Raw genomic sequence first — 26,325 nt, 5'->3', positions numbered from 1 at the left:
GTGATTTTATAATATAAATTACTATCAGCATTGCCCTTAGTAAAACCAAGCTTCAAAAGATATTTATCCAACCTTGCATACCAAGCTCTAGGTGCTTGTTTCAATCCATATAAATCTTTCGTTAACCTACAAACCATATCAATATCATCTGATAGTGAAAAAACATTAGGTTGCTCAACATAAGCTTCCTCATCAAGATCCCCATTCAGGAATGCACATTTAACATCTATCTGATAGACTTTGTAGTTTTGTTAAGTAGCATAGGCAAGAAATAATCTTACAACTTCAATTCTACATACCAGTGCAAAAGTCTCTCCATAATCAATTCCTTCTTTCTGAGAATATCCTTTACAAACCAATCTATCCTTATTCCTTATAACTTGACCATCCTCATTCAATTTATTTCTAAAAATCCATTTAGTTCCAATGACATTTTTATTTTTTAGGTCGGGGAACCAAAGTCCATGTGTTATATTTCTCAATCTTATCTAATTCTTCTTCCATAGCTTTTAACCAAGATTCATTTTTACATGCCTCAATTATTGATACCGGTTCAACTTGTGATATTAAACATACCTCATTAGTTGTTAGTCTTCTTCTTGTCATCACTCCATTGTTCTTGTCCCCAATGATTTGATCTTCAGAATGATTCAATCTCACATACCTAGGAGTTTTCTGACTCTCTCTTCCTCTTGCCTTCTCTTCAGTTACTATAGAATTCTCAGATGTTGCTGGAGTAACTGGTTCAACTCTCTATTCTAGTAAAGGTGCTACCGGTTCAGATATAATCATTTCCACTGCATAAACTCTAATTTGACTTCTCTTTAGCTCATCTACTTTGACATTATCACTCTCCACAATTCTCTACAATCTCTTGTTATAACATCTATATGCTTTTCTTTCATTAGAATAACCAAGAAATATGCCCTCATCACTTCTAGGATCAAATTTCCCAATAGTATCATCTCTCCTGATATAATATTTACTACCAAAAATTTTGAAATACTTAATTGTAGGTGTATTGCCAAACCATAATTCATAAGGTTTCTTACCAATTTGTCCATTGATATGTACTTTGTTGAATGTGTAAACCGTTGTACTCATTGCTTCTCTCTAGTAGATACGAGGTAGATTTTCTTCCAACATAATTGTTCTAGCAACATCTAAGATAGTTATGTTTTTCCTTTCCACAACTCCATTCCATTGAGGTGTCTGGGGAGCAGAAAATTGTCTTCTAATACCATGCTTGCTACAAAAGTTATTAAACTCACTGGATGTGAATTCTCCACCATGATCTGATCTCAAACATTTAATCTTCAATCCTATCTCAGTTTCCACTTTAGCCTTAAATATTTTAAACTTTTCAAATGCTTCAGATTTTTCTCTCAAAAAAGTAACCCACATCTTTCTAGAATATTCATCAATGATTAGCATGAAATATCTATCACCATGAAAACTTTTAACTCTAGCAGGGCCACACAAATTAGTATGAATAAGATCAAAACCATCATTTGATTTATCTTGTATACTCCTAAAAGAGGTTCTGACATGTTTACCCATTGGACATTCCTTACATACAAGATTATAGGGCTTCATAATCTTAGGTATATCCCTATCTGCCTTAGCTGAACAGATCTTCACAATGCAATCAAAATTCACATGACACGACCTTTTATGCAATATCCAACTTTCATCAATCTGTGTAATCAAACATGTCTTATCACCGAAGTTCAAATGAAATATATTACCTTTTGTTTGTGTACCGGTTGCAATCTCCAAGCCAGATCTATTAATGATTTTGCACTTTTCATCCTTGAACTGTAATTGAAATCCCTTATCTACCATTTATCCTACACTCAAAATATTATGCTTCAAACCTTCAACATAATAAACATTGCTAGTATTGTTCTTACCATCCAATGATATAGTTTGTTTTCCTTTGGTCATGCATTCCTTGTCATCTTCAAATCTAACTAGTCCACCTTCAAATTCTTGCAAAGATAGAAACTTCCCTTTATCTCCAATCATATGATGTGAACCACCACTGTCAATTACCATTTAATCCTTGTCCTCAATTTTAGCAGCAAGTGCCTTCTCTTTCATTATATACAATGTTGGACCATCTTCCTTGATAGCCAAGAATAATAATTCTTTCCCATTGCCGTGTCCACTAGTAGAGTCTTATGTCGGTTCATCATCAAATTCAGTAATGCCTTCCTCATCCACTATGTAGCATGATTTGTCTATGTTTTTCTTGAATCTATATTTGTTCTGATATCTAGGGTTAGGCTTAAATGATCTTTTAACTCTTTCTTCAAATCTTGAATTCCTTTCAATACATCTAGATGCAAAATGACCAATCTCATTGCATGCAAAATATTTAAAAGGTGGTTTTCCTTCCTACTTACTTCCTACCAGTCCTTTAGGTACTCTTCTAGAAAATAGTGCTTCAAGTTGCTCAAACTCATCATCTTCTCTCTTCATATCTTCTAGTTCTTTTGCATATAAAGATTTCCAGTCTTTCTTACTAGTTGCAGATGTAGATGAATGAAAAACAGGTTCAGTCTTTAAAGCTCCAGAAGGTCCAAATTCCTTAAGCTCAAAAGCAGATAGCTTCCCAACCAAGGTATCTATGTTGATAGATGTATTAGCCATTGCTCTCAACTCATTGATAGTAGTATCCTTCATTTTGTAAGTTGGTGGTAGGTCTCTCAGAACTTTAGAAATAATTTCATCTTCCCTCAAAGTTCCACCACAATATTGAATTCCCATAACAATCTCATTTACCATTTCCATGAATGTAGTAATCCTTTCATCTTCTTGCATCTTCAGGTTCTCATATCTAACCCGATAACCATCAAGTTTAGCAATCTTCACTGTAGGGTCATCTTGATTAAGAGTCTCGATCTTATCCCATATAGCCTATCTAGATGATTTGTTAGTTAATCCCATTATTTGTTGATCAGATAGTGCACACAAGATGGCTTCTCTTTCTCTACAATCATTCTCCAGCTCCTTGTCTAGGTCTACTAGAGGAGGATTGCTAGATCTTGGATTAAAGGGTGTGACACCATTCTATGTGGTCCATAAATCTCCTTACCAAGACATCTCAGATGAGTCTGTTAGGGTTTCAAGAAGATCCGAAGAAAATATGAACTAACAATTATATGCAGATTTAAATACAAAGGATAAAGAAATAAAATAGGACACAGATATGAAAAAGATATAACATGGTTCACCCAGAATGGGTTACGTCCACCATACACAACTGTCCAATCTTTCTTATTATCCAACAAAAATGTACATCAACCTTACAATGCCTTAAGCATCCCAGCCACTTATAACATGCGTTTTTAGGGGAACAAACAAAGTCAGCCTTTTTAGGGTTTTATTACAATGTCAGTTTTCATCAATTGAGTGTATAGCACTTTGTTGATCAGTCGCCACATATCAAAAGAGTCTCCATCAGAATATTTCATACTCTCTAATTTGATCCATCAAACATCGATATATCTTTTCAAAAGATAGCTCCAGAAGAACTGGATGAACTTGAAGTATTAGTGTCCATAGGATCTTCCTCAAGTGGTTAATCTTTTTGTAGAGAGGACCAAATCTATCATACCAATTGTTAGACAATTCAGATAATTGGAAGACAACTTAGAGGGGGGGGGGGCGGTGAATCAGTTATCATAGATTACCAGAAGCGTTAAGCAATTTAAACTTTAATACCAGAACCCAAAACAATAATACCAAAATATTAGTTAATCCAATTAAGCATAAACAATAATAACAAAACAAAAGCCATTCAAACAACAACAAGATTTATACATGGAAAACCAAGTAAAGGGAAAAACCACGGTGGTAAGCCTACCCACAATTAGATAATACTTTTGCAGTAAGTATGTGATTCACAATGAAGGGGTTTTCACTTGTAGGAAGGCCAACAGCCTAGAGCACATTGCTCATTACAAAAGGAGTCACACTGACTACAATCCAGAGAAGTGCTGAACAGCAAAAGATAGCATCTTCTATGCTTGAGTACAGTTCTAGTTAAGTTCATTACCGGAGGACTAAATCCTCATACACCCAATTTGATCTCCAATGATCAACCAACTCCTTTGCCTGAATGATATTACATTATTCACACATTAAATTCTTTGACCATGACCTCTTACATTAACCATGATAATTTACAATGAGATCTTACATCTATTTATACAAACCCTCCACCATAAACAATTAGGTCGGCCACAAGACAATAAACCAATTACATAATTACAAACTATGACAGCCTAAGACCAAACAAATAATATCCAACACATAAGACATCCCAGAAATACAAGAATAGGTCCTATCCACACGTTACTTGAATGTCGATCAATAACCTAGATACACCGAGACCAAGTATAGGTCCACGCGCTTCAACAATGATCTCTAAATGCCAAGTCTCAAAAATGATCACCAATAGCATCTTGAAAAATTATCAGAAGCTACACCAACACAACTTATGCAATTCATGGAATACCTCCACCAAAAGCTCTGCCGGTGAAACCCTCGTTGGAACCAGAAACCAAGCTTCTCAACAGGCAAGGCAACATCCAATCACCAGACTAAAACCATCTGACCAAGTATGAGTATAAGTATCATGAATAATCCAATTCCATCACCAGATAGTACTGAAGTCTACAAGATCATGCCGGATCCAAGTAAACTAGAAAACCACTCAACCTACCAGAACTAGAAGGGTGTCGGTAAAGCATCCAAACAGATAGTGTTGACATCAATGCAGCACATAATCAATTCCACCAAATGGCCAATAGTATCCTTAGACTTGGTAGATCTCAACAAGATTTCAATGACTAGATTGATCGAAATGGAGTGCTTGAGGTGGAATTTAGGGAGAATAATTTTACTTGGAGCAATAGAAGACTAGGGTCCATCAACATTGTGGAGAAGATTGATAGGTTATTCTGGCTGGGTGATTTCTTCAATCTTCCTTTCTATCTCGATTGTAAAATCCTTTTGTGCTTAGGCTCAGACCATTATCCTCTGCTATTGAATTCTCAAGACTCTTCCTCTTTGGCCAAACCTCCCTTCAGATTTGAGAATATGTGGATGAAGGATCCTAATTTTCTCTCTCTCATTGAGCTCTAGTGGAAAGAAGCTATCTTTCATCGGTCTAAATTATACTATTTTGTATCCAAGCTGAAATAGACCAAGAGGAAACTCCTTCAACAAAATGTCAATCATTTCAAAGACATCTTTGTAGCTAAAAGGCTTTTAGAATTCCAACTGAAGGAGCTAAATGAAAAATTCATCCAAGATGGTATGACCTAGACAAAGTTTTTGAGATAGAAAGAGCTATTAGCTAATTATGAAGATATATTATCCAAAGAGGAGATCTTCTGGAAACAAAAATCAAGGAAAAATTAGTTGCAAGCTGGGGATAGGAACACAAAATTATTTCATAATGTGACACAACACAAAAGGTCTGTCAATAGAATTGACAAGATTTAGATTTCAAGCAATCAAATTATTGAGGATCCGATCATCATTCGGTTAGAAATCTATTATTTTTTCTTCAATCTTCTCAATAACAAGGAAGGCTCTAACCTTGGAGATCAAAATAGATTTCTTTCAACCATCCCTAAAGTCATCACAAGTGCTCAGAACCAAAGGCTTAATGAAATTTTTACTATGGAAGAAGTGTCATTGTCTTTAAGTCAGCTCTGTTTTGATAAATCCCCTGACCCAAATGGGTTTCCTTCAAGTTTTTTAAAGAAATGTTGGCATATCTTGGGAAAGGAACTAGTAGAGGCTCTTGAATCTACTAGGAAATCAGGTCATATCCTAAAGGAAATCACTAATACCTTCATAGCTCTCATTCCTAAAAAAGAGAAAGCAGTTAGCCTAGGAGACTTTAGAGCAATTTCTCTATGCAACACAATCTACAAAATTATTTCCAAACTGCTCACCAATAGGCTCAAACACCTTATGGATAGAATAATTTGTAAAGAGCAAATAGGCTTCGTGGTAGGAAGATCAATTTTAGATGGGGTCATTTTTGTTAGAGTATTCGTGTATTTACTTGATTAATTAAACAATATTTGTTTAATTATTTAAGTTCCCTTTATCTCTTTTACACTTAAGCTAACTTTAGGTGCATAATAATTAATTCTTTTATTAATTATTATGTGCAAACATAGGTTTTCCCTTTTAGGGTTTCTTGACCTATTAAAGGTTGAGTGAGTTCTTTTCATTGTAAGAAGGATTATTATTGACAATACATTTTTGGAGATTATTGAGCTCTCATCTTTTGGAGCATATTTTTCTTGTGTTTTTATTTCTTCTGTGATTTGCTTCCTTGCTTCTCCTTGCAACAAGTTTTTCAGCTTGCAGAGATCATTTGGGTTCCTGTGGTGTTGTATTTTCTCAACTCCAACATGGTATCAGAGCTTCAGATCTGTAGCTACTTGTTCTTGTTTTGAGAATTTTTGCTTTGGAAGCAGATCTGGGTTTTCAGGATTTTTTTTATGCACCTATGGATAGGTCTTTTTTTCTAAGCACTTTGGGCCTAAATGGACCTCACCAACATGCTCAGAAGGCCTAGAAATCCCTATGGTCATATAAAATTTGACCTATTTTGGTTCTTGAGCCTCTGCGAGTATTTTCTTCTCAGATCCAAGTTGTATGGCCCTGACACGCAGTTTGAGAAAAAAAATTCAAATTTTTTTTTTTGCCTTTTTATGGCATGCAAGCCGAATTTTTGATTTTGTAAAAAAAAAATCACAAATCAAAATTTTTTTGTTGAAATAGGTGTAAGTTTTTTTTGAAAAAAAAAATATCAATAGTTTTTTTGGAGGGTACCTCGTACCCCCCCCTGACAGTTCGGCTGCTAGCTGTCAGTTCGACTGACTAGACCTATCAAGGTGGGCCCCTTCCCACTGGTCCCTTCTGGTCCTTGCCTTCCTGGCCCTCGATGGCCACCCAACAGACCTTCCAGCATTACCCGGCCTACCGGCCCCCGCCAACTCGGCCCCCTTCAGTAGCCATGCTACTATCGCCGGTCGCCAGTGTCTCCACTGCCATGACCCGCTTAGCCTAGTTTGGCCAGCTCCACCATCAGTAGTTCAGCCCCTACCGCCACTTCTCCCCGATCGCCGCTCGGTCCGCCCAACCCGCTTAGCTAACCCTGCTGTCGTCGGCCTCCCTACGGCCCCCACCACCCAACCATGCTCCACTATCACCGGTCTTCCTCTGGCCCCACCAAAATCCACCGCCTAGCCACCGTTGCCTACCCCTGGCCATTGGAGCTTTGCCCAACTACCACCAGAGCACCACCCACTGGCCACCGGAGCACTGCCCAGCAACCAGACTACCTTTTTTGCCTCTTTCAGGGGGAGGTTTAGTTTTTTGGTCATATCTTGGGCATAAGGAATCATTTTTTCAAAAACAAATAGGCTCGGAAAGCTGGTTTCGAGCCGGACCTCGTCATGTCGGTAATTTTTTCCAATTTTCCTATTTGACTTTGTTTTTTTTTAGTCAAAGTGGGGTCTCTTTTTTGCACTCTGGGAGACGTAGAATGAGTATCTGAACTCCATTTTTTGAAAACCTTATATCGTTGGAAATTTTGTTTTGTGTAATTTCTAGCCATATGAGGTTTATTTCCAGATTCTGCTCCATGCATATTTTATTTAGTTTTTTGCTTTTCAGCACTTTGGTGGATATCTTGGTTGTTTCATGTCCTAGGATCTCTTCTCTAGGTAGGATGTCTCTATTTTGGTTCTCGTTTCTATTTCTAGTCTTCTTATCAATGTAGCATTATAATTATACAAACGCACTGAGATAAAGTGCCATCATACATTGTTTACTTGGAATCTTGCACATCTTGTGCCTTGTTGTACATGTACTATTGATAAAGTGCCATGAGGGGGTTGATGTTTGCCTATTGTTTGCCATCTTCCTTTGTCCAGTGAGTGTTCCTTCCATGACATTCACCTCATGATGTATGTCAAGTGAGTGTTCCTTCCATGACACCATGTACTTTTCTCAGCACCTTTGATGTTCCTGGTTCTTTGTCATGCAGTTCTTCTTGTCTATTCTTTTCAGTGTTCCCATCCCTCTCCCTCTTCCCCATTATGTGGAGGTTTATCCTATTGGTTCTAATGCTTCTATGGTTCGATTGATCAACTCTTCAGGCTTTGGTGTTTTCATGCCATATGTATCTTTGATTTCAGTTGTTTTCCTTGTTTGCCTTCTGATTCGAGTATGGCATTCGAGGGCACTCATACAGATTATAGTCTTCTCTACCTAGTCATGTTCTATTTCAATGGAGGTTCTTCAGATCAGTAGTTATTCTTCGACAAAGTTTGTAGGTTCTTCATGCTTCAGTGGTGTTATTTTCCATCTCTTTTTGGAGTAGAGTTTTGTTCCCATGTGGATTTCTCTATTTCTCCAGTTCATAGAGATTTCATTGTATTTGGGTACCTGATCAGGCATTGTTGTTGGGACCCATCTTTATTGCTTTCAGTAGCTGTTCTAGGTTTTAGCTTCTCCCTAAGTCTAGCTTAAGGGGGGTTGTTAGAGTATTCGGGTATTTACTTGATTAATTAAACAATATTTGTTTAATTATTTAAGTTCCCTTTATCTCTTTTACACTTAAACTAACTTTAGGTGCATAATAATTAATTTTTTTATTAATTATTATGTGCAAACCTAGGTTTTCCCTTTTAGGGTTTCTTGACCTATTAAAGGTTGAGTTCTTTCTTTTCATTGTAAGAAGGATTATTATTGACAATACATTTTTGGAGATTATTGAGCTCTCATCTTTTGGAGCATATTTTTCCTGTGTTTTTGTTCCTTCTGTGATTTGCTTCCTTGCTTCTCCTTGCAACAGGTTTTTCAACTTGCAGAGATCATTTGGGCTCCTGTGGTGTTGTATTTTCTCAACTCCAACAATTTTTGCTCAAGAAGCAATCCATACTCTTTAGAACACTTACAAACTAGGGATGATCATCAAGCTGGATATCACTAAGGAATATGATAATGTGGATTGGAGTTTTCTTTGCAAGATTATGCAGGCCTTTGGCTTCAACAAGTAGTGGATCAGCTGGATTTTTGAATGCATTTCTACTTTGAGGTTCTCCATCCTCATTAATGGAAGTCCAAAAGGATACTTTCCATCTTGTAATGGTATTAGCAGGTGGACCCCCTTTCTCCATTTTTTTTCATAATAATGGTAAAAGGCCTAGGTAGGACAATCAAAGATGTGCATATAAAAGGCACAATAAAAGGCATTAAAATAGACACAAACTTCTCAGCAACACACCAACAATTTGGTGATGACAACCTCCTATTGGAGGAGACCAAATCTAGGGAAGTTTCTCATTTCCAAAGAACTTTATCTTCCTATGGGAAGGCTTTGAGTCAGGTAGTCAATATAGAGAAGTCTGAAATATATTTTTTCTCCACCTCCCCCAGCACTGAAATTAGAATTATGAATATCTTCAAATGCAAGAAGGGGAACCTTCCTTGTACCTATTCTGGAATCCCGATAGAAAGAGGTTTGTGCAACACTAAGATTTGGGACCCTTTAAAGACTAAATTGGGGTGGAGTTCTAACTTTTGGAAAGGTAAATGGTTGTCTTGGATGGGAAGATTGGTTATGTTGTAGAGAATCATTTCATCCCTTTCCATATATCTCCTCTCTTACCTCACCCTTATAGCAGCCATGAACTCCTTTCTTATTCAGAAAATGAGTAATTTCTATTGGCAAAATTCAGAGGATAGGCATATAATTGCTCTTATAGCTTGGGATAAAATTTCTAAGCCAAAGAATTTGGGTGGCCTGAGTACTAAAAATAAAATCTTACAAAATCAAGCCTTAGGAGCTAAATGTAGTGTCATAAAATTGTGACTTTAGCAATTTTTTACTACATTAGGGTCCTCACACACATGAGTTTGAATCCTCTGGCTTGATCGAAGACCGGATATTGGTCATCCTTCAGAAACAACTTCTTCCTTGGCATCTACATCACCCCGTCTGCTCTCTGCCCTGGAGAAAGGGGTAGGACAGGGGTGTGGAACTACTGTCCCCCCTAGGAAAGTGGTGTGGTGCCCTTGTTCTTGCCCTATTTTGGGGAAAGAAACTTCCCAGAGTTGCATTGTTCGTTGTGCATCGGGCGGGACACTCCCCCGATGTCTACCCGTGATGAAAATAAAATGCACTAACATGTATTTAAGGGGCATTCATCCTCTCATTTGTAGAAGTTCAATAAGGTTAAGCTGGATAAGATTGGATTGTGCACAAGCGATCAAGCAATCAAGAGCATTCAAGCATTTAAGCATTCTTTTCCAGCATTGAGCATTCTCAAGTCTCCCTTCAAGGCTAGGTGTTGCACTCAAGTCAAGGATTCGACCATTGAAGAGGACATTGATTTCAACAATAAATTCCATACAAGAATTTCTATCAACATTGCTACTACAACCTCCGTTTAGGTAATTTACAATTCAGTCTTTCATTTACAGCTACTTGCAAGTACTTTCTTTCATCACTTGGTTAATTCCAAAACAGGGGTTTGACCTAAAAGCAAAACCCCAATCTCAATCTATTTTCCTCTCTTTTTGTGTGTAGGATGTAGGTGCACAACTGTACTTTCAGATTCGAGCTTCATTTGTAGAGGCGGAAAAACCCTTTTCGTTTCACATATTTTTAGAGGACCATGTACATTCCCACCATGGTTTGGGAAACTTTTCCTCAAATTCAAAGGGTAACTTCATCTTGACATATTACTGCTAGATTCAGGTGCACAAATTCATCCCATTATCCAATCTCAAGTTATAATCAATTCTTTGTCACTTTTGTACTATATAATTCAATCAATTCCTTTCCATTTCAAACAAGGAAGAGGGGATCAACTTAACATTCCCAATTCATTCAGAATTCAATCTAGGATCTTCATGTCGAGAGATTGAATCTAGTGAATTATTCTTTCCTCTTTCTAATGTAACATGGTGAAAAGTGTTTGAAGGATAATCAATAGCGAAACTCTCATCTCTCTTTGAGGGAAAGGGTAGTTTTTCTCTTGATATATCATTCACCATTTTTCACCATTACACTAAACTAGTGTGGAAGATAACCAAAGATACTTTAGCAAGATAGGTTAGGCTAATGTATGCAAAATACATTATGGTGGGTCCTCCTTCCAATTTCATGAGAATGAATAATCCACCCAAAGGATCAAAAATTTGGAATTTCATTATCAAATGTAAACCTATAGTGGTTGAATACATATCTTGGGGTGTCTATGAGGACTCATCTTGCTTATTCTACAAGGATTCATAGGGTAGTTACCCAAGTATTGATAGCCAAATTGATATCCAAACTACAAGATATTGGCTAAGACACAATTGGGGAGCATTCATAAAGGACTATATTGTTCTCTCCAAAAATGAACCCATGAGATGGCATTGGAAATTTTTTGAGGGGCTCCCTCTTCCACAACTGAAGTTGATCATCTCTCAAACATCTTAAAGAATAGCCAATTATTTTCAGAAATGGCCAAAACTCTTTAAATTGGATTCCATCCAAATTAGGTCAATATACAACCAAGGATATACCCTTCTAGCTAACAAAATGGAACATTTTGACCTCCAAATCAATGCTAAACTCTTTTGGAACAATAGAATCATCCCAAAAGTATGGGTGTTTTCTTGGCTAGCCACGGAGAAGAAAATTCTTATAGTAGAAAAATTTAAGAAAATAGGCTTTCAAGGCCCCTAAAGATGCGTACTCTGCAAGGCTCATGAAGAATTAGTGGACCATCTCCTTCTTAATTTCTCTCTTTTGGCTAGGTGTTGGAGGTGGCTCTGTGCTAAATTAGGATGGATCGCCACCCTCCCTAAAGACACTGTTTCCAATTTTTAAAGATGGCCAGTTAGACCCAAGGATGGAATTCTTAGTCCACTATGGAAATTCAGCCCCTCTAGTCTAGTTTGGCAAATATGGAAAGAGAGTAATAGGAGAATCTTTGACAATAAGGCCAGAAAACTAGAATTAGTCATTAATTCTATTGAAAGCTCCATTTTAGAGATTGTCAATTACAAATTGGCTCTCCGCCCTAATCATAATAGGGACTCCACATATTGGGATGGCAGGATTAGACTCAGATATAATGGAATCAAAATTCCTCCCTTTACAAGTAAAAACAATGAAAACTAGAACCATTAACATCTACAACTTTGCCTCAATAGGAAATGAGCCTAAACCCATTTAAAAATAAGTCATCTTGGTTTAATGTAGAGATTATAGGTAAATGCAATTGTAAGGTCACCACCAAGTGAAACACAAATTTGGTATGTTCCTCAAAGAAATTGGTTTCATGGAACACTATAAAAGGTAGAGATTGGATATTCATAAAATGGAATTACTATAAATTCTTTAAAAACTAAAAAGAAAATTGTAGAAAAAGAACATAAATATATAACCTCTAATAGAATTATTTTTATGTGAGTTTTTGTTTCAACTTTTCTAATCACACTTTATGATATATTATGAAGAAGAGGAAAACAACTCCCACAAAATACTTTACACAACCTTCCCAACTTTAGTGGATTCATATTGCATTGCTATTAGTGGTTTGATTCTCATTAAACTTGAAAACCAAGTCACTTTAGTCTCTTGTGGCCTAAAACCTAAAGCACTTTCACCCTCCTCACACAATATTTGAGGATTGTTTGCATCTACAAATTTAGATATTTTAAACTAATGCATTTCTTGAAATATAATCACTTAAGAACATATAGTTTTAGTTAAATATATAAACTAGATCGTAAAATTTTCAACTATGATTTATAGTGACTTTTCTATATACCAATTTACTTTGATGACATGCTTCTTTAAAAATACATGAATATTTTCTAAAATGACAGTCAGATTAAATTCTGATATTAACACGTTATCCTATATTATCTTATTTGAAATAATTGAGTTAGTTATTAAAATCACAGTACCATTAGTTTTCTATTTTTATTCATATTCATCTTTTCCAATCTAATTTACTTTGCCTGTTTGCATTAAAATATACATACATACATACATACATACATACATACATACATACATACATACATATATATATATATATATATATATATATATATATATATATATATATATATATATATATATATATATACATACATACATATACATACATACATTTATATATATGTATATGTACATATATGTATATATATGTATATATATGTATATATGTATATATATGTATATATATCTATATATATGTACACACACACACACACACATATTGTAGACACCTAAAATTGTCATGTCTAATTAAATAAATATATTTTTTATTTAATTATTTGAACCTAATTGTTCTATTAATTAAATAAATCTTTATTTATTTAATTAATTCATTTATCCTCTTCTAGCCTTATTTCTCATTTAAATAAATACATTTATTTATTTAAATTATCCTTTTTCTGAATTAAATAAATATCTTATTTATTTAATTGATCCCACTTCCTCTATTAATTAAATAAATATTTATTTAATTAATTAATTCATTAGCCTTTTCTACCTATGACACATCTCATTCATCTCTTAATTCATACACTACCTACCCTCTCATTATTTTATTATTTCTTTTACCTACCCTTTAATCATAGCCGACCATTTATCTTTTACACCTCTCAATCTTATCCCTCCATTTCATATAGTGTCTTCTATATAAGAGGATACCTCCTTCATTATCAACCCTAACTAATCAATCTATGCATCCTGATCAATTGACTACACTCTTTCATATGCAATCAAGCCTACTTGCAACCACACTTCTGTTCTTTGTTGAGCTCTTGTGCATACATAAAATCTAAGAGAAAATTTATCAAGCAAGATCAATGGAGATAGGAAGAATGGAGATCCAAATCTTATTGGACATGTGATGGTATAATCTTTGTGATTTCATTTGATTTGCATTGTCTTAGGTAATCTTCATATGTTATGGTGGATCTTTGTTGTTGTTAGGCTAGGGTTTTGTGGTTGAATTCATTTAGTCTTTCAGTATTATTATTATCCATTTTCCAAATACCTACTATCACTTAAATATACAACATAAAACCTAAAACATTCAACCATGATTAACAATGATATTTCTATTTTCTAATTTACTTTTACTATATACATGTTTCAAAATTCAAGAATTTTTTCTAAATGGTTAGTAAAATAATATTCTCATATTAACACATTATCACCTTTTATACCATTTTAAATTAATTTGTTTTCCATTCAAATCAAAGTACCACTAATCACTTTTCTATTTTTGTATGTATTCCTCATTCCCAATCTAATTTATATTTATTGTTTGAGTAAGAATACAAAACAAAAATTGGGTGCAATTGTGCACATTAAAAGCAGACTCCAAGTCCCCATAGATTCCAAGTCCTCGTATATCCATGCCATTTTCCTAACATTGAGTATCACTTAAATATTTTCAATCATGATTTACAATAATTTTTCTACTTTCTAATTTAAATTGACTATATGCTTCTTTGAAAATTCAATTCAAGACACTTTTCTTAAGGGTTAGTAAAACCGAATTCTCATATTAATGAATTATCTTCTTCATATTATTTTAAATTATTGAACATGTATGTTGCAACTATGCATATTGCAAGTAAATTGCAAGTCCCCATGTATTCATTCCATTGTCCTAACATCTAATATCATTTAAACATGCACTCTACAACCTAAAATTTTCAACTATGATTTACAATAAATTTTCTATTTTCTAATTTACTTTGACTATATGCTTGTTTGAAAATTCAAGCAGTTCTTTTGAGGGGTTAGTAAAAGCATATTCTCATATTAATGCATTATCATATTTCATCATATTTTAAATTATTGAGTGTGTCATTCAAATAATAATATCATCATTTTTTTTATTTTTCTTCACATTTGTCTTTCCCAATATAATTTTCTTTGACTATTTGTATAAGAATCCCAAAAAATTATGTGGTACAATTATGTATATTAAAAGCAGAATTCAAATCTCTATCATTATAATTGTCCCAACATCTAGTATCACATAATTAGGCAGTCTAAAGGCTAAAATTTTCAACCATGATTTACAATAATTTTTATAAATTTTCTAATTTACTTAGATTATATGTTTGTTTGAAATTCTATTGTTTTTGTGAAGGGTTAATAAAATCAAATTCTCATAGTAATTTATTATCCTTTTTTGTCTAATTTTAAATTATTGTGTGTGTTCAAATGATCCAAATATTTTTATATGGTACAACTATCATATTAAAGGAAGATTCCAAGTCCCCATCTATCCACACAATTGTCCTAACATCTAATATCACTTAAATATGTATTCTAAAGCCTAAAAAATTTAATCATAATTTACAATGACTTTTCTATTTTCTAAATTACTTTCAACATATGATTGTTTGAAAATTCAAGAATTTTTTGTGAAGGGTTAGTAAAATTAGATTCTCATATTAATGTATTATCCTCTTTTTTCTTATTTTAAATTATTGTGTTGTTCAAATTAACTTACCCTTGATCTTTATTTTTTTCTAGATTCCTCTTTTCCAATTTATTGAATTTGACTAGAGTCCAAAACAATTGTGTGATGCAAAAATCAAATTTCAGGTTCCTATCTATTCATGTCATTGTTCTAAAATCTAATATCTCTTAAATATATAGTCCAAAATGTAAAATTTTCAACCATGATTTACAATGACTTTTCTATTTTCTAATTTATTGTGACTAAATGCTTATTTGAAAAATCAAGAAGTTTTTTGAAAAATGTTTTACAATGGCTTTTCTATTTTCTAATTTATTGTGATTTACAACCATTCCCTTTCTAAGTCTAATTTTCTTTGATTTTTGTCTAAGAATCAAGGAATTTTGTTGGTTTCAATTGTGCATATTAAAAGGAGATTCCAATTCCCCATCTACGCTTACAATTTTTCTAATATCTAGTATCATCTAAATATAGTCTAAGGCGTAAAATTTTCACTAATGATTTACAATCACTTATCTATTTTCTATTTTCTTTGGCTATATGCTTGTTTCAAAATCCAAAGAGTTTTTGTGAAGGGTCAATAAATGAGATTCCCATACTAATGCGTAATCTTCTTTTGTCTTATTCTAAATTATTGAGTGTGTGATTCAAACCAACTTACCATCACTTTTGTATTTTTCTTGGCAGTCCTCTTTCTCAATCTTATTTACTTTGATTGTTTCCATAAAAATTCAAAAAAATTATATAATTCAATTGTGGATATTAAATGCAGATTCCAAGTCCCCATCCATCCATGTCATTCTACCTTAAAATCTAGTACCTCTTAAATATATAGCCTAAAACCTAAAATTTTCAATCATGATTCATAATAAATTTTCTATTTTCTAATTTACTATACCCTTGTTTGAAAATTCAAGATATTTTTCTCAAAATAAATAAAATTAAATTCAAGATATTAATCGTTGTAATCTTGTTTTAAATTTACTAAATATACGGTTCATATCAAAGAACCATCACTTTTCTATTTTCCTAAACTTTAAGCTTTCCCTATCTAAATTATTTTGATTGTTTACATATAAATCCAAAAAAATAATATGATACAATTGTGCACATTAAAGATAGATTCCAATTTCCTATGTATCCATATCATTGAGATATTTACTACACGAATTTATTTCAAATCGCCAGTTTCTTCACGTCTTCCACTGCCCCCACACAGAATATCTTAGTTTTCTGTCTAGACTTGAAATGTGTTATCTGACTTCTTTCTACATTCACCATGTTCCGACAAAACATTACATCCATTCCTTAAATACTGATTTTGAAAGGCAAACATAAGTTATTTGGAATTTGTGCACACAAACATAATGTTTGTTTTCACGTTTCTTTCAACAAAGGAAAAAATGGGCACCACTAAATATTCCTCTTCATCCAAACCACGTGATTAGCTTTTGTTCCCCTGAAAATGAATTGTCCTACACTTTGGAATTACATGCAAGTTGTCAAGCAAATAGAGGGAGAATAAAATATCAATTCTATATTCAAAGCACACATTACAAGGGAACACAATTTTTTATATTAATTTAATAATAAAGTAAAGTTTAATTTAATTTACATTAGGTAGTTGGATTACTAAATGATTAATGATTCTGTTGATAAAAAAGAAAATCAAAAATTTTACTCTCAAAAATAATATACAATCTATTGTTGATGTTAGGCAAAAAGTAATCTATGATTGAAAATCTTAAGCGTCTGGAATTCGAACCAAAATATTTTTGTCTTAGAAATATTGAGAACTTAATGTACCTATTATTGTGAATGTCTCTTTGCTTCCCTTACTAGTACTCTCACCTAGTCTCTATGAAATACAATTCAAAATAATTGAAAACAATTCATCACATACATTCAAACTACTCTTCCTCATGATTTGTTCATATTTCAAAAAATTGGAAATGATATTCCAATGGTGGTTGAGCTTTTCATGAACCTCCATTAATTTCAACTAGAAATCATGACATTAGGATTCGTTGTTCACACATAACTTTATCTAGAATGCATCATGTCCATGCTTCTTCCACTTTCTAATGAAATATGAATGGATTCTTTTTATCTATTTTATATGATATTCCATAGTTTTGGGACAATTGAATATGAGTTGTCAAGAAAATAGAGGCATAACAAAAATAAAATATAAACAAATAAATGTAAATAATAATTACATTAATTAATTTAGTTTAATTTAATTAGTTAAAACAAATGATTAATAATTATTTTAATTAAATAAGATGTTAGGATTACTTTAACACATCAATAATAAGAGATATTATATTAATAATAATAGAATTCAATTGTTAAGGTATAGAAAATTATTACTATCTGTAACAAACCAGGAACTAAATAGATTTAAAAGAAGAACAACATTACACAAATATGACCAAAATCGACTAAATGTATTAGCTTATGAGCACATATAAATAGGAAGTAGAAAAGGCACCTGATCTCAATGAAATGAGGATAGGACTCATCAAACATGGAGTGGTGGTGGGTTTCCTACCACAAAGGTAGCATGAGGTGTCGAAATTGAGTCGACACGTCTCTAACAACTCCTAACTGACTTGACATCTTGCATGGACAAGTGTCAAGAATAAATTCATGACTAAGCAAGCTTAATAAGCCTGTTGACTGTTAGAGTAGAACATATGTTGACTGTTACAACGTATACTTTCTTATACAACTGGCCAACAAAAACAAAAAACTCACATGGCTTTACAGCTTTTCAATTCACGACATTTGTCATTATTAGAGACTTTGATCACTTCATTCATCAAATTTAATCATCCATTTTTAATTTATTTAGTTAAGAAATTTTATAGTGATTTTAATGAACCATTACTAAGTAATGATAGCAAGATCATTTCTGTCAGAGTAGATATGGTGGAAACCAGAAGGGGTTCGATTCTCATAATTGTATCTGAAATGGAGTACGGATGATAGGATACCATTAATGCGAAAGAACCGTGAGGAGTAGATTTCATTCATTAGCAAGTTGGAGACGATGGAGACGATGGAGAAAGGCTAAGAAAATAGAGGTTTGGTGAAACGTTTGGAGGGAGTAATCTAACTAAATTTAAATGGATAAATTTTTCAAAAAAATCATTAATGAAGGAATGCCGGTGCAGCGGGAATGATCTGCCATGGGTCGTTCTTAACTCAATGATATCGGAGGCTTGGGATTCTTAAAGAATTGGACTAATATACGAGAACCCAAACTGGGTCACAGCTCATATATCCGTCTGGAAGGACTCGAGGAGTAAATACAAGTGGATGAACGAGAATTGGTGATTTCGTTAGATGACGAAGACATGGATTGAGCATAAAGAGGTTAGAAGGCTTTGCTTTTTAGGGTTTGAGTCATATATAATAGATGTATATCTTTACAATAGAAGATGTATCTAAGTTAGTTAATCTTTTTGGCTTCTCTGCTTTGAATTTTTACACAAACAATTATGAATTATATAGAATATAGAATAGAAGAGTTTAGTATATGATGACATAAGGGCATCAAGCTTTGAAATTATGTTTTCATTTAGAATCATTTGTAGACAATGTTTAAGTTTTCATTTAATAAAAATGGTTACTAGTTCTTTTAGTAATTTAATTATCAAAATAATATTTTATTACATCGAGAGGCGTCCTACTATCGCAGCAGGGGAGTGAAGGCATCCGTGTACACACTAAAGATTCTGGAGTAGTTGCAATGGCAGATTCAACATTGGATACTATTGCAATTACAATGCAACGTGGATGGTCTACAGTTATAATCGTATATTCAATACTGCATGCTCTACAGTTACAATCCAACTTCGATGGTCTGCAGTTACAATTGTTACAATTCAACGTTGATTGCATGGGTCATGAAAAATATAACTAAACATGAAGTGACTCAAGCGACTTGTTGATGAGAAACGAAGATGAAGCGACTTGAAACGAATTTTGCATGCACGCTACATATACATCCTCGGGGGACTTTCTTCCATTTCATTTTTCAACTATATCCATTTTATTCTTACATTAAACTTCTAAAGTCTCTGCCAATCGTCTGCATATTTATCAGACATCTTCCTAAGCGAATTGAATCGCACTTGTGCTTTCACGGCTCAGCAAGACTTGGCTTTGTGGTTCCGCGTTCGAATTTTAGGGTGTGACACTATTTCTATTACTGGCAAGATCTATTTCAGTGATTTATGGATTTCAATGATTATTTTATAATTTTGAATCATTTTCTAACATGCTGATAGCACTATATTGACTATACATTAGGAAAGAGTTATATTTAAGAAAAAAGGTGATGCCAAATGGAAAGAGTTATATTTAAGAAAAAGGGTGATGCCAAATGGAAAGAGTTATATTCCAATACACGCAAATTTTCAAATTTATTGAAAAATATATATACATAACAAATAGTTAAAAATATATTTTTGCACTAAAGTTTCAAGTTATCAATATACACAAAAAAAAATTAAAGAAAAATGGAAAAATTTATTATATAAAGTGTGACGCCTCATGTAACTTCAATTTCAGCATTTTATGAGCAACTAGATTATAGTGTTTACTTTATAAAAAAAACATATTAAAATTATTTTTAATTTTTGTTTTAAATTAAAAACATAAAATACACAAAATATACATTTTATTAGTTCACATCATTTCAAAATTTAAAACATATATTTCACTTTTTGTTGATTCAATTTAAAAAGTTGAATCAACATTGGCCATTTCACTTGTAAAAGTATGTCATTGCTTTGTGCTTTCACCCCATGATGTAAATCCTAACCCTAATCCTAACCATAGACATGACCCTAACCCTAACCATGATGTACAGCCTAACTATAATCCTAACGCTAACTATTAATCTTAACACTAAGCCTAATATTAATCCTAATCCTAACTACAACCATAATCTCAATCATAACACTAATAATCTTAATCATAATATAAACCTAACCATGATGTAAACTCAAATGATAATCCTAACCCTAGCCCTAATTCTAATATTAAATGTTTGAAATATGTTGCAAATATATATAAAATATTAAATGCGTGGTTCATTTTTAAAAATATTTTTTGACAAATATTTAACATGTAAATTAGAAATATTTACCAAATTTCTTTGAATTATTTTATAATATAAAAGATATAATACCATTTAAAACAAATTTGAAGTGGATGTGTGGAAATGTATAAAACTTCCACTACTAATATTTTGAATTTTTATAACATATGTTGTGCTATTATTTATTTGTAATATACATGATTTTCTAAGATTGTGACATTAAATAATCATACATCAAATTATAATCCTAACCCTACCCTGAAATATAATTCTAACCCTAACCCTAACTATAATTATGGTTACACTAATAATAAACCCTAACCCTAACCATAAACTTAACCCTAACACTAAACCCTAACCATAACCCTAACCATAATTAAAAACCTAAAGAAAACCCTAACCATTATCATAACTCTAACGCTAACCCAAACAATGATGTAAACCTAAGTAACCATAACCATAATATTAAACTTGACCCTAACACTAAACCCTAATCATAACCCTAATCATACATTAAATAATCATAAATCAAATCATAATCCTAAACCTACACCCAGTTATAATTATAACCCTAACCCTAACCCTAAATTGTATAAAAATTCTAAATATAATTTTAACACTAATAATAAACCCTAACACTAAACCCTAACCATTATCACAACCCTAACCCTAACCCTAACAATGATGTAAACCTTAACCATAATCATAATACTAAATTTAATCCTACCACTAAAACCTAATCCTAACCCTAACTGTACATTAAATAATCATAAATTAAATCATAATCCTAACCCTACCCCCAGGTATAATTATAACACTAGCTCTAAATTTGATATAAACTCCAAACATAATTGTAACACTAACAATAAAATCTAACCCTAACCATAACCCTAACAATGATATAAACCTTAGCCATGACCATAACGTTAACCTTAACCCTAACACTAAACCCTAAACCTAACCCTAGCCATGCATTAAATAATCATAAATCGAATCATAATCCTAACCCTACTCCAATTATAATTATAACCCTAGCCCTAACCCTAAATTTGATATAAACTCTAAACATAGTGATAACACTAACAATAAATAGTAACCCTAACTATAAACTTAACACTAACACTAAACCCCAACCATAACCCTAATTATAATCCTTAACCCTAACCTTAACCATAATCCTAAACTTAAACCAAAACCTAACATTGATACTAACCCTAACCATGATATAAACCCTAACCATTGTCATAACCTTAACCCTAAAACCTAAACCTAATCATAACCCTAACCCTAACAATGATGTTAGCCTTGACCATAATAGTAACCTTGACCCTAACCCTAATTGAAATCCTAATAGTAATCCTAAATCTTAACCCTAACCATAATTCTAAACCTTACTTGAACCCTAACCTTAATGTGAACGCTAATCATATCCCTAACAATGATGTAAACCTTAAGTCTAAACATAATACTAATATTAACTGTAACCCTATCCGTAACCATAATACTGATTATTAAATAATAATTTATACTATCATTAAATAAAGTCTAATATATATCTTACATTTTAGTACATGCTTTAATCTTGCAAGACATATATTTATTAAAAAATAGTCTAAATGGATATTTTTCATATATCTCTACATAATAATATAATAATATTATAATACTATAATATAATTCAAATCAAGAAAAAGATACTATATAATTATATATTGCATTTATTTTATATTGTTCATGTCACGTCACGCGACTACCACTAGCATATATACCTGAAATTTGAATTTAATCTATATAAAATATGCTAAGAGATATCCTTCTCGATGCACCTATTTGACTTTATGGTGTAAAATTGATTAGAAAAATAGGTACCTGTATTATACTATAGAATTATATATATACCTAACCCTAACCCTAACCCAACCCTAACTATAACCATAATCCTAACCTTATCCCTCAGCCTAATCATAATCTTAAGCCTCAATCCTTAGAATAATCCCAACCCTAACCCTAACCATGGTCTAAATCCTAACCTTAATCACAACCCTAACCCTAAACTTGACCCTAACCATTATGTAAACAATAATTATAATCCTAACGCTTACCCTAACCATGATACAAACCATAACCATAGCCATAATATTAATCCTACCCCTAAAGTATAAGCCTAAACATAATCCTAATCCCAACTAACCCTAACCCCAACCCCAAGAATGATATAAATCCTATCCCTAACCATGACCACCTAATTATAATCTTCAACAACAACCCTAACTACAATCCTAACCATAACCATAACCCTAACGATGATGTAATCCCTAATCCTAACCCTAACCCTAACCCTAACCCTAACCCTAATCATAACACAAACCCTAACCATGATGTAAAATCTAACCCTAGATATAATCCTAAACATAGCCCTAAACCTAAACCCTAAGTATAACCCTAATCTTAACCCTGGAACCATGATGTAAACTATAACCCTATCCATAATCTAAACCATAACATAAACCTAACCCTAATGATAATCCTATCCCTAACCATAACCATAACACTAAACCTTAACCCTAACCTTAATGCTAAACTTTACCCAAAGATCAAACCTCAACCATAATTCTAACCCATATATGTTTTAATCTTGCAACACATATATGTTTATTAAAAATAGTCTAAATGGATACATAAAATTTCATATATCTCCACATAATAATATAATAATACTATAATATAATTCAATTCAAGAAAAAGGATACTATATAATTATATAATGCATTTATTTTATGTTTTCCATGTTGCATCATGTCATTGCTACTAGCATATATACCTTAAATTTTAATTTAATCTATATAAAGTATGCCGAGAGATATCCTTCGTGAGGTGCCTATTTTTAATCAGTTTTACACCCTAAAGTCAAATAGGTGCCTCGAGAAGGATATCTCTTGATGTACTTTATATAGATTAAGTATATATGCTAGTTTATATCATCTATGAGAGTAAAGGATGGTTATAGATTACAGATAATATATTGCCACATGCAAAGGGAGTTGTCTAAGTGATATTCATGAGTCAATTCAAGCTCCACATAGAGCATTATGTCAACCACATTTTTGGCTTCATGGTATATGTGCCTATCATTTGATTCCTCAAATACATGAAGGACACTCAATATATTGAGAGGGGGGGGGATTAGTATATCAAATTTCCACTCTTAATCAAATATTTATTATCATTAATAAACTTCTTCAAGTAATTATTAGAAATCATTCAGTCTACTTAACTCAAATTATTAAATGATGTAACATTTAAGCAATATAAGTGAGAATGCACTCACAAAATAAACAACAAATATATGTGGAAACCTAATATGGGGAAAACCACAACGAGAGTAGCTCTTTGGATCTATTGTCCAAATACACCATTACAAATATAATGATTCACATACATAGATTAAGTAGGCACCAAGCTATTAGAGACACCAGTCCCCTTAATGCATTTGTGAGCACCAAACCACTAAAGACACCAATCTCATATGCCCAAATTTGAGAAACAACTCACCAGGACTTCAATATCAACAATATGAATGATATACAATGCAGACCTTTCTATTGCACAAAATAGCTTTCTCTTGATTTTATCACTATCTAGACACTTTTTCATAGAACTTATGATGTTTTGATAATGGCTCACATGAATTTGGATACAATTCTCACCAAAACACTCAAATTTGCATGATAATTACTTGTAACCTCAAAAGTATGCACTTACATAGAGAACAACACACAAAATAACCTAGAACACTTATATATGTGTAACAACTACAATAACAATTAAAAGTTGGTACAAATACATAATTGGCCATTTTCAAGTTGGCCATGTAAAAATTACGTCACCAAACATGTTGTAGGCCAGATCCAATTAGCCCACACACTACAAAAAATAAAAAATATGTCACATGCTTCACATGAATCTTAATTTGTTCCCAATGGTTGTCCATGCATAATTTCTAATGGAGATACATGCTACAACTCATCAGCAAGTAGGACTCAAATGATACTTCATCAAACATGTGATAGATTTGATCCAAATGTACAAAGTTCCACATAAGGAAACACATCTTGTAGATCCTATTAACGATCTATATGATCTCAAGGAACACCCGCCCTTAATCTCCAATAGCACAAACATCAAAATGTTTCCACATCATTCCAAAACACACACCAAGTTCTATAACAACATAGGAACCATCAGTTTTCTATTTTTCTTCACATTCCTCTTTCCCAATATAATTTACATTGATTGTTTGAGTAACCAATAAAAAAGTTGTATGGTTCAATTATGCACATTAAAATTAGGTTCCATGTGACCCCCACATATCCATGTCATCGTCCTAAAATTGAGTATCTCTTAAATATACATCTTAAAGCCTAAAATTTTTAATCACAATTTACAATGACTTCTATTTTCTAATTTAATTGACTATATGCTTCTTTGAAGATTCAAGAATTATTTTAAAGGGTTAGTAAAATTAGATTCTCATATTAATTCATTATCCTCTTCAACTTATTTTAAATCATGTAGCATGTTTCATTCAAATCAAAGTACTATCACTTTTCTTTTAATGTCAATATTTATCTTTCCCAATTTAATTTACTTTTATTGTTTGTCTAAGAATTCAAAATAATTGTATGGTGCAACTATACATGTTAAAAGTAGATTCTTAGTTCCGATCTATTAGTTTCATTGTCCTTACATCTACTATCACTTAATTATGTAGTCTAAAACCTAAAATTATCAATCACGATTTACAATAACTTTTCTATTTTCTAATTTATTTTAACTATATGATTACATTTAAAAATTAAATAATTTGTTTTAAATTGTCCTATTAATGAAATATCATCTTTTCATTCAAATAAAAAATACAAAATACTTTTCTATTTTTTTCCACATTCCTCTTTCCCAATATAATTTACTTTGACTATTTGCCTAAGAATCCAAAAAAATTGTGTGGTATAACTATGCATATTAAAAGTGGAATCCAAGTCTCCATCTTTCCATAGCATTGTCCCAACATCTACTATCAAATTATAATATATAGCCTAAAGCCTAAAATTTTCAACCATGATTTATGTATTTTTAATTTTATTTTGACTGTATGCTTGTTTAAAATTTTAAGAAATTAAGATAATAAAATCAAATTCTCATATTAATTCTTCATCCTATTTTTTCTCAATTTAAATTATTATGGGTGTCATTCAACTCAAAGTACCATCCATTTCTACTACTTGGCCAATCCTCTTTCCCAATACAATTTATATGGTGCAATTGTACATATTAAATGATATTACAAGTCCCCACTTATTCATGCAAATAACATCTAGTATCACTTAAATATGTAGCTTAAGGCCTAAAATTTTCAACCATGATTTACAATTAATTTTATATTTTTCTAAATTACTTTCACCGAATGATTATTTGAAAATTCAAGAAATTTTTGTGAAGGGTCAAGATTCTCATATTAATGTATTATCCTCTTTTGTGAGTGTTCTATTCAAATGAAAGTACCATCAATCTTCATTTTTTTACTAGATTACTATTTTTCAATTTAATTTAATTTGACTCTTTGCATAAGGTTCCAAAAACATTTGTATGGTG

The sequence above is a fragment of the Cryptomeria japonica genome, chromosome 3, assembly GCF_030272615.1.
Source record: "Cryptomeria japonica chromosome 3, Sugi_1.0, whole genome shotgun sequence".
Taxonomy (NCBI): Eukaryota; Viridiplantae; Streptophyta; class Pinopsida; order Cupressales; family Cupressaceae; genus Cryptomeria; species Cryptomeria japonica.
Note: the sequence above shows the minus strand (reverse complement) of the source record.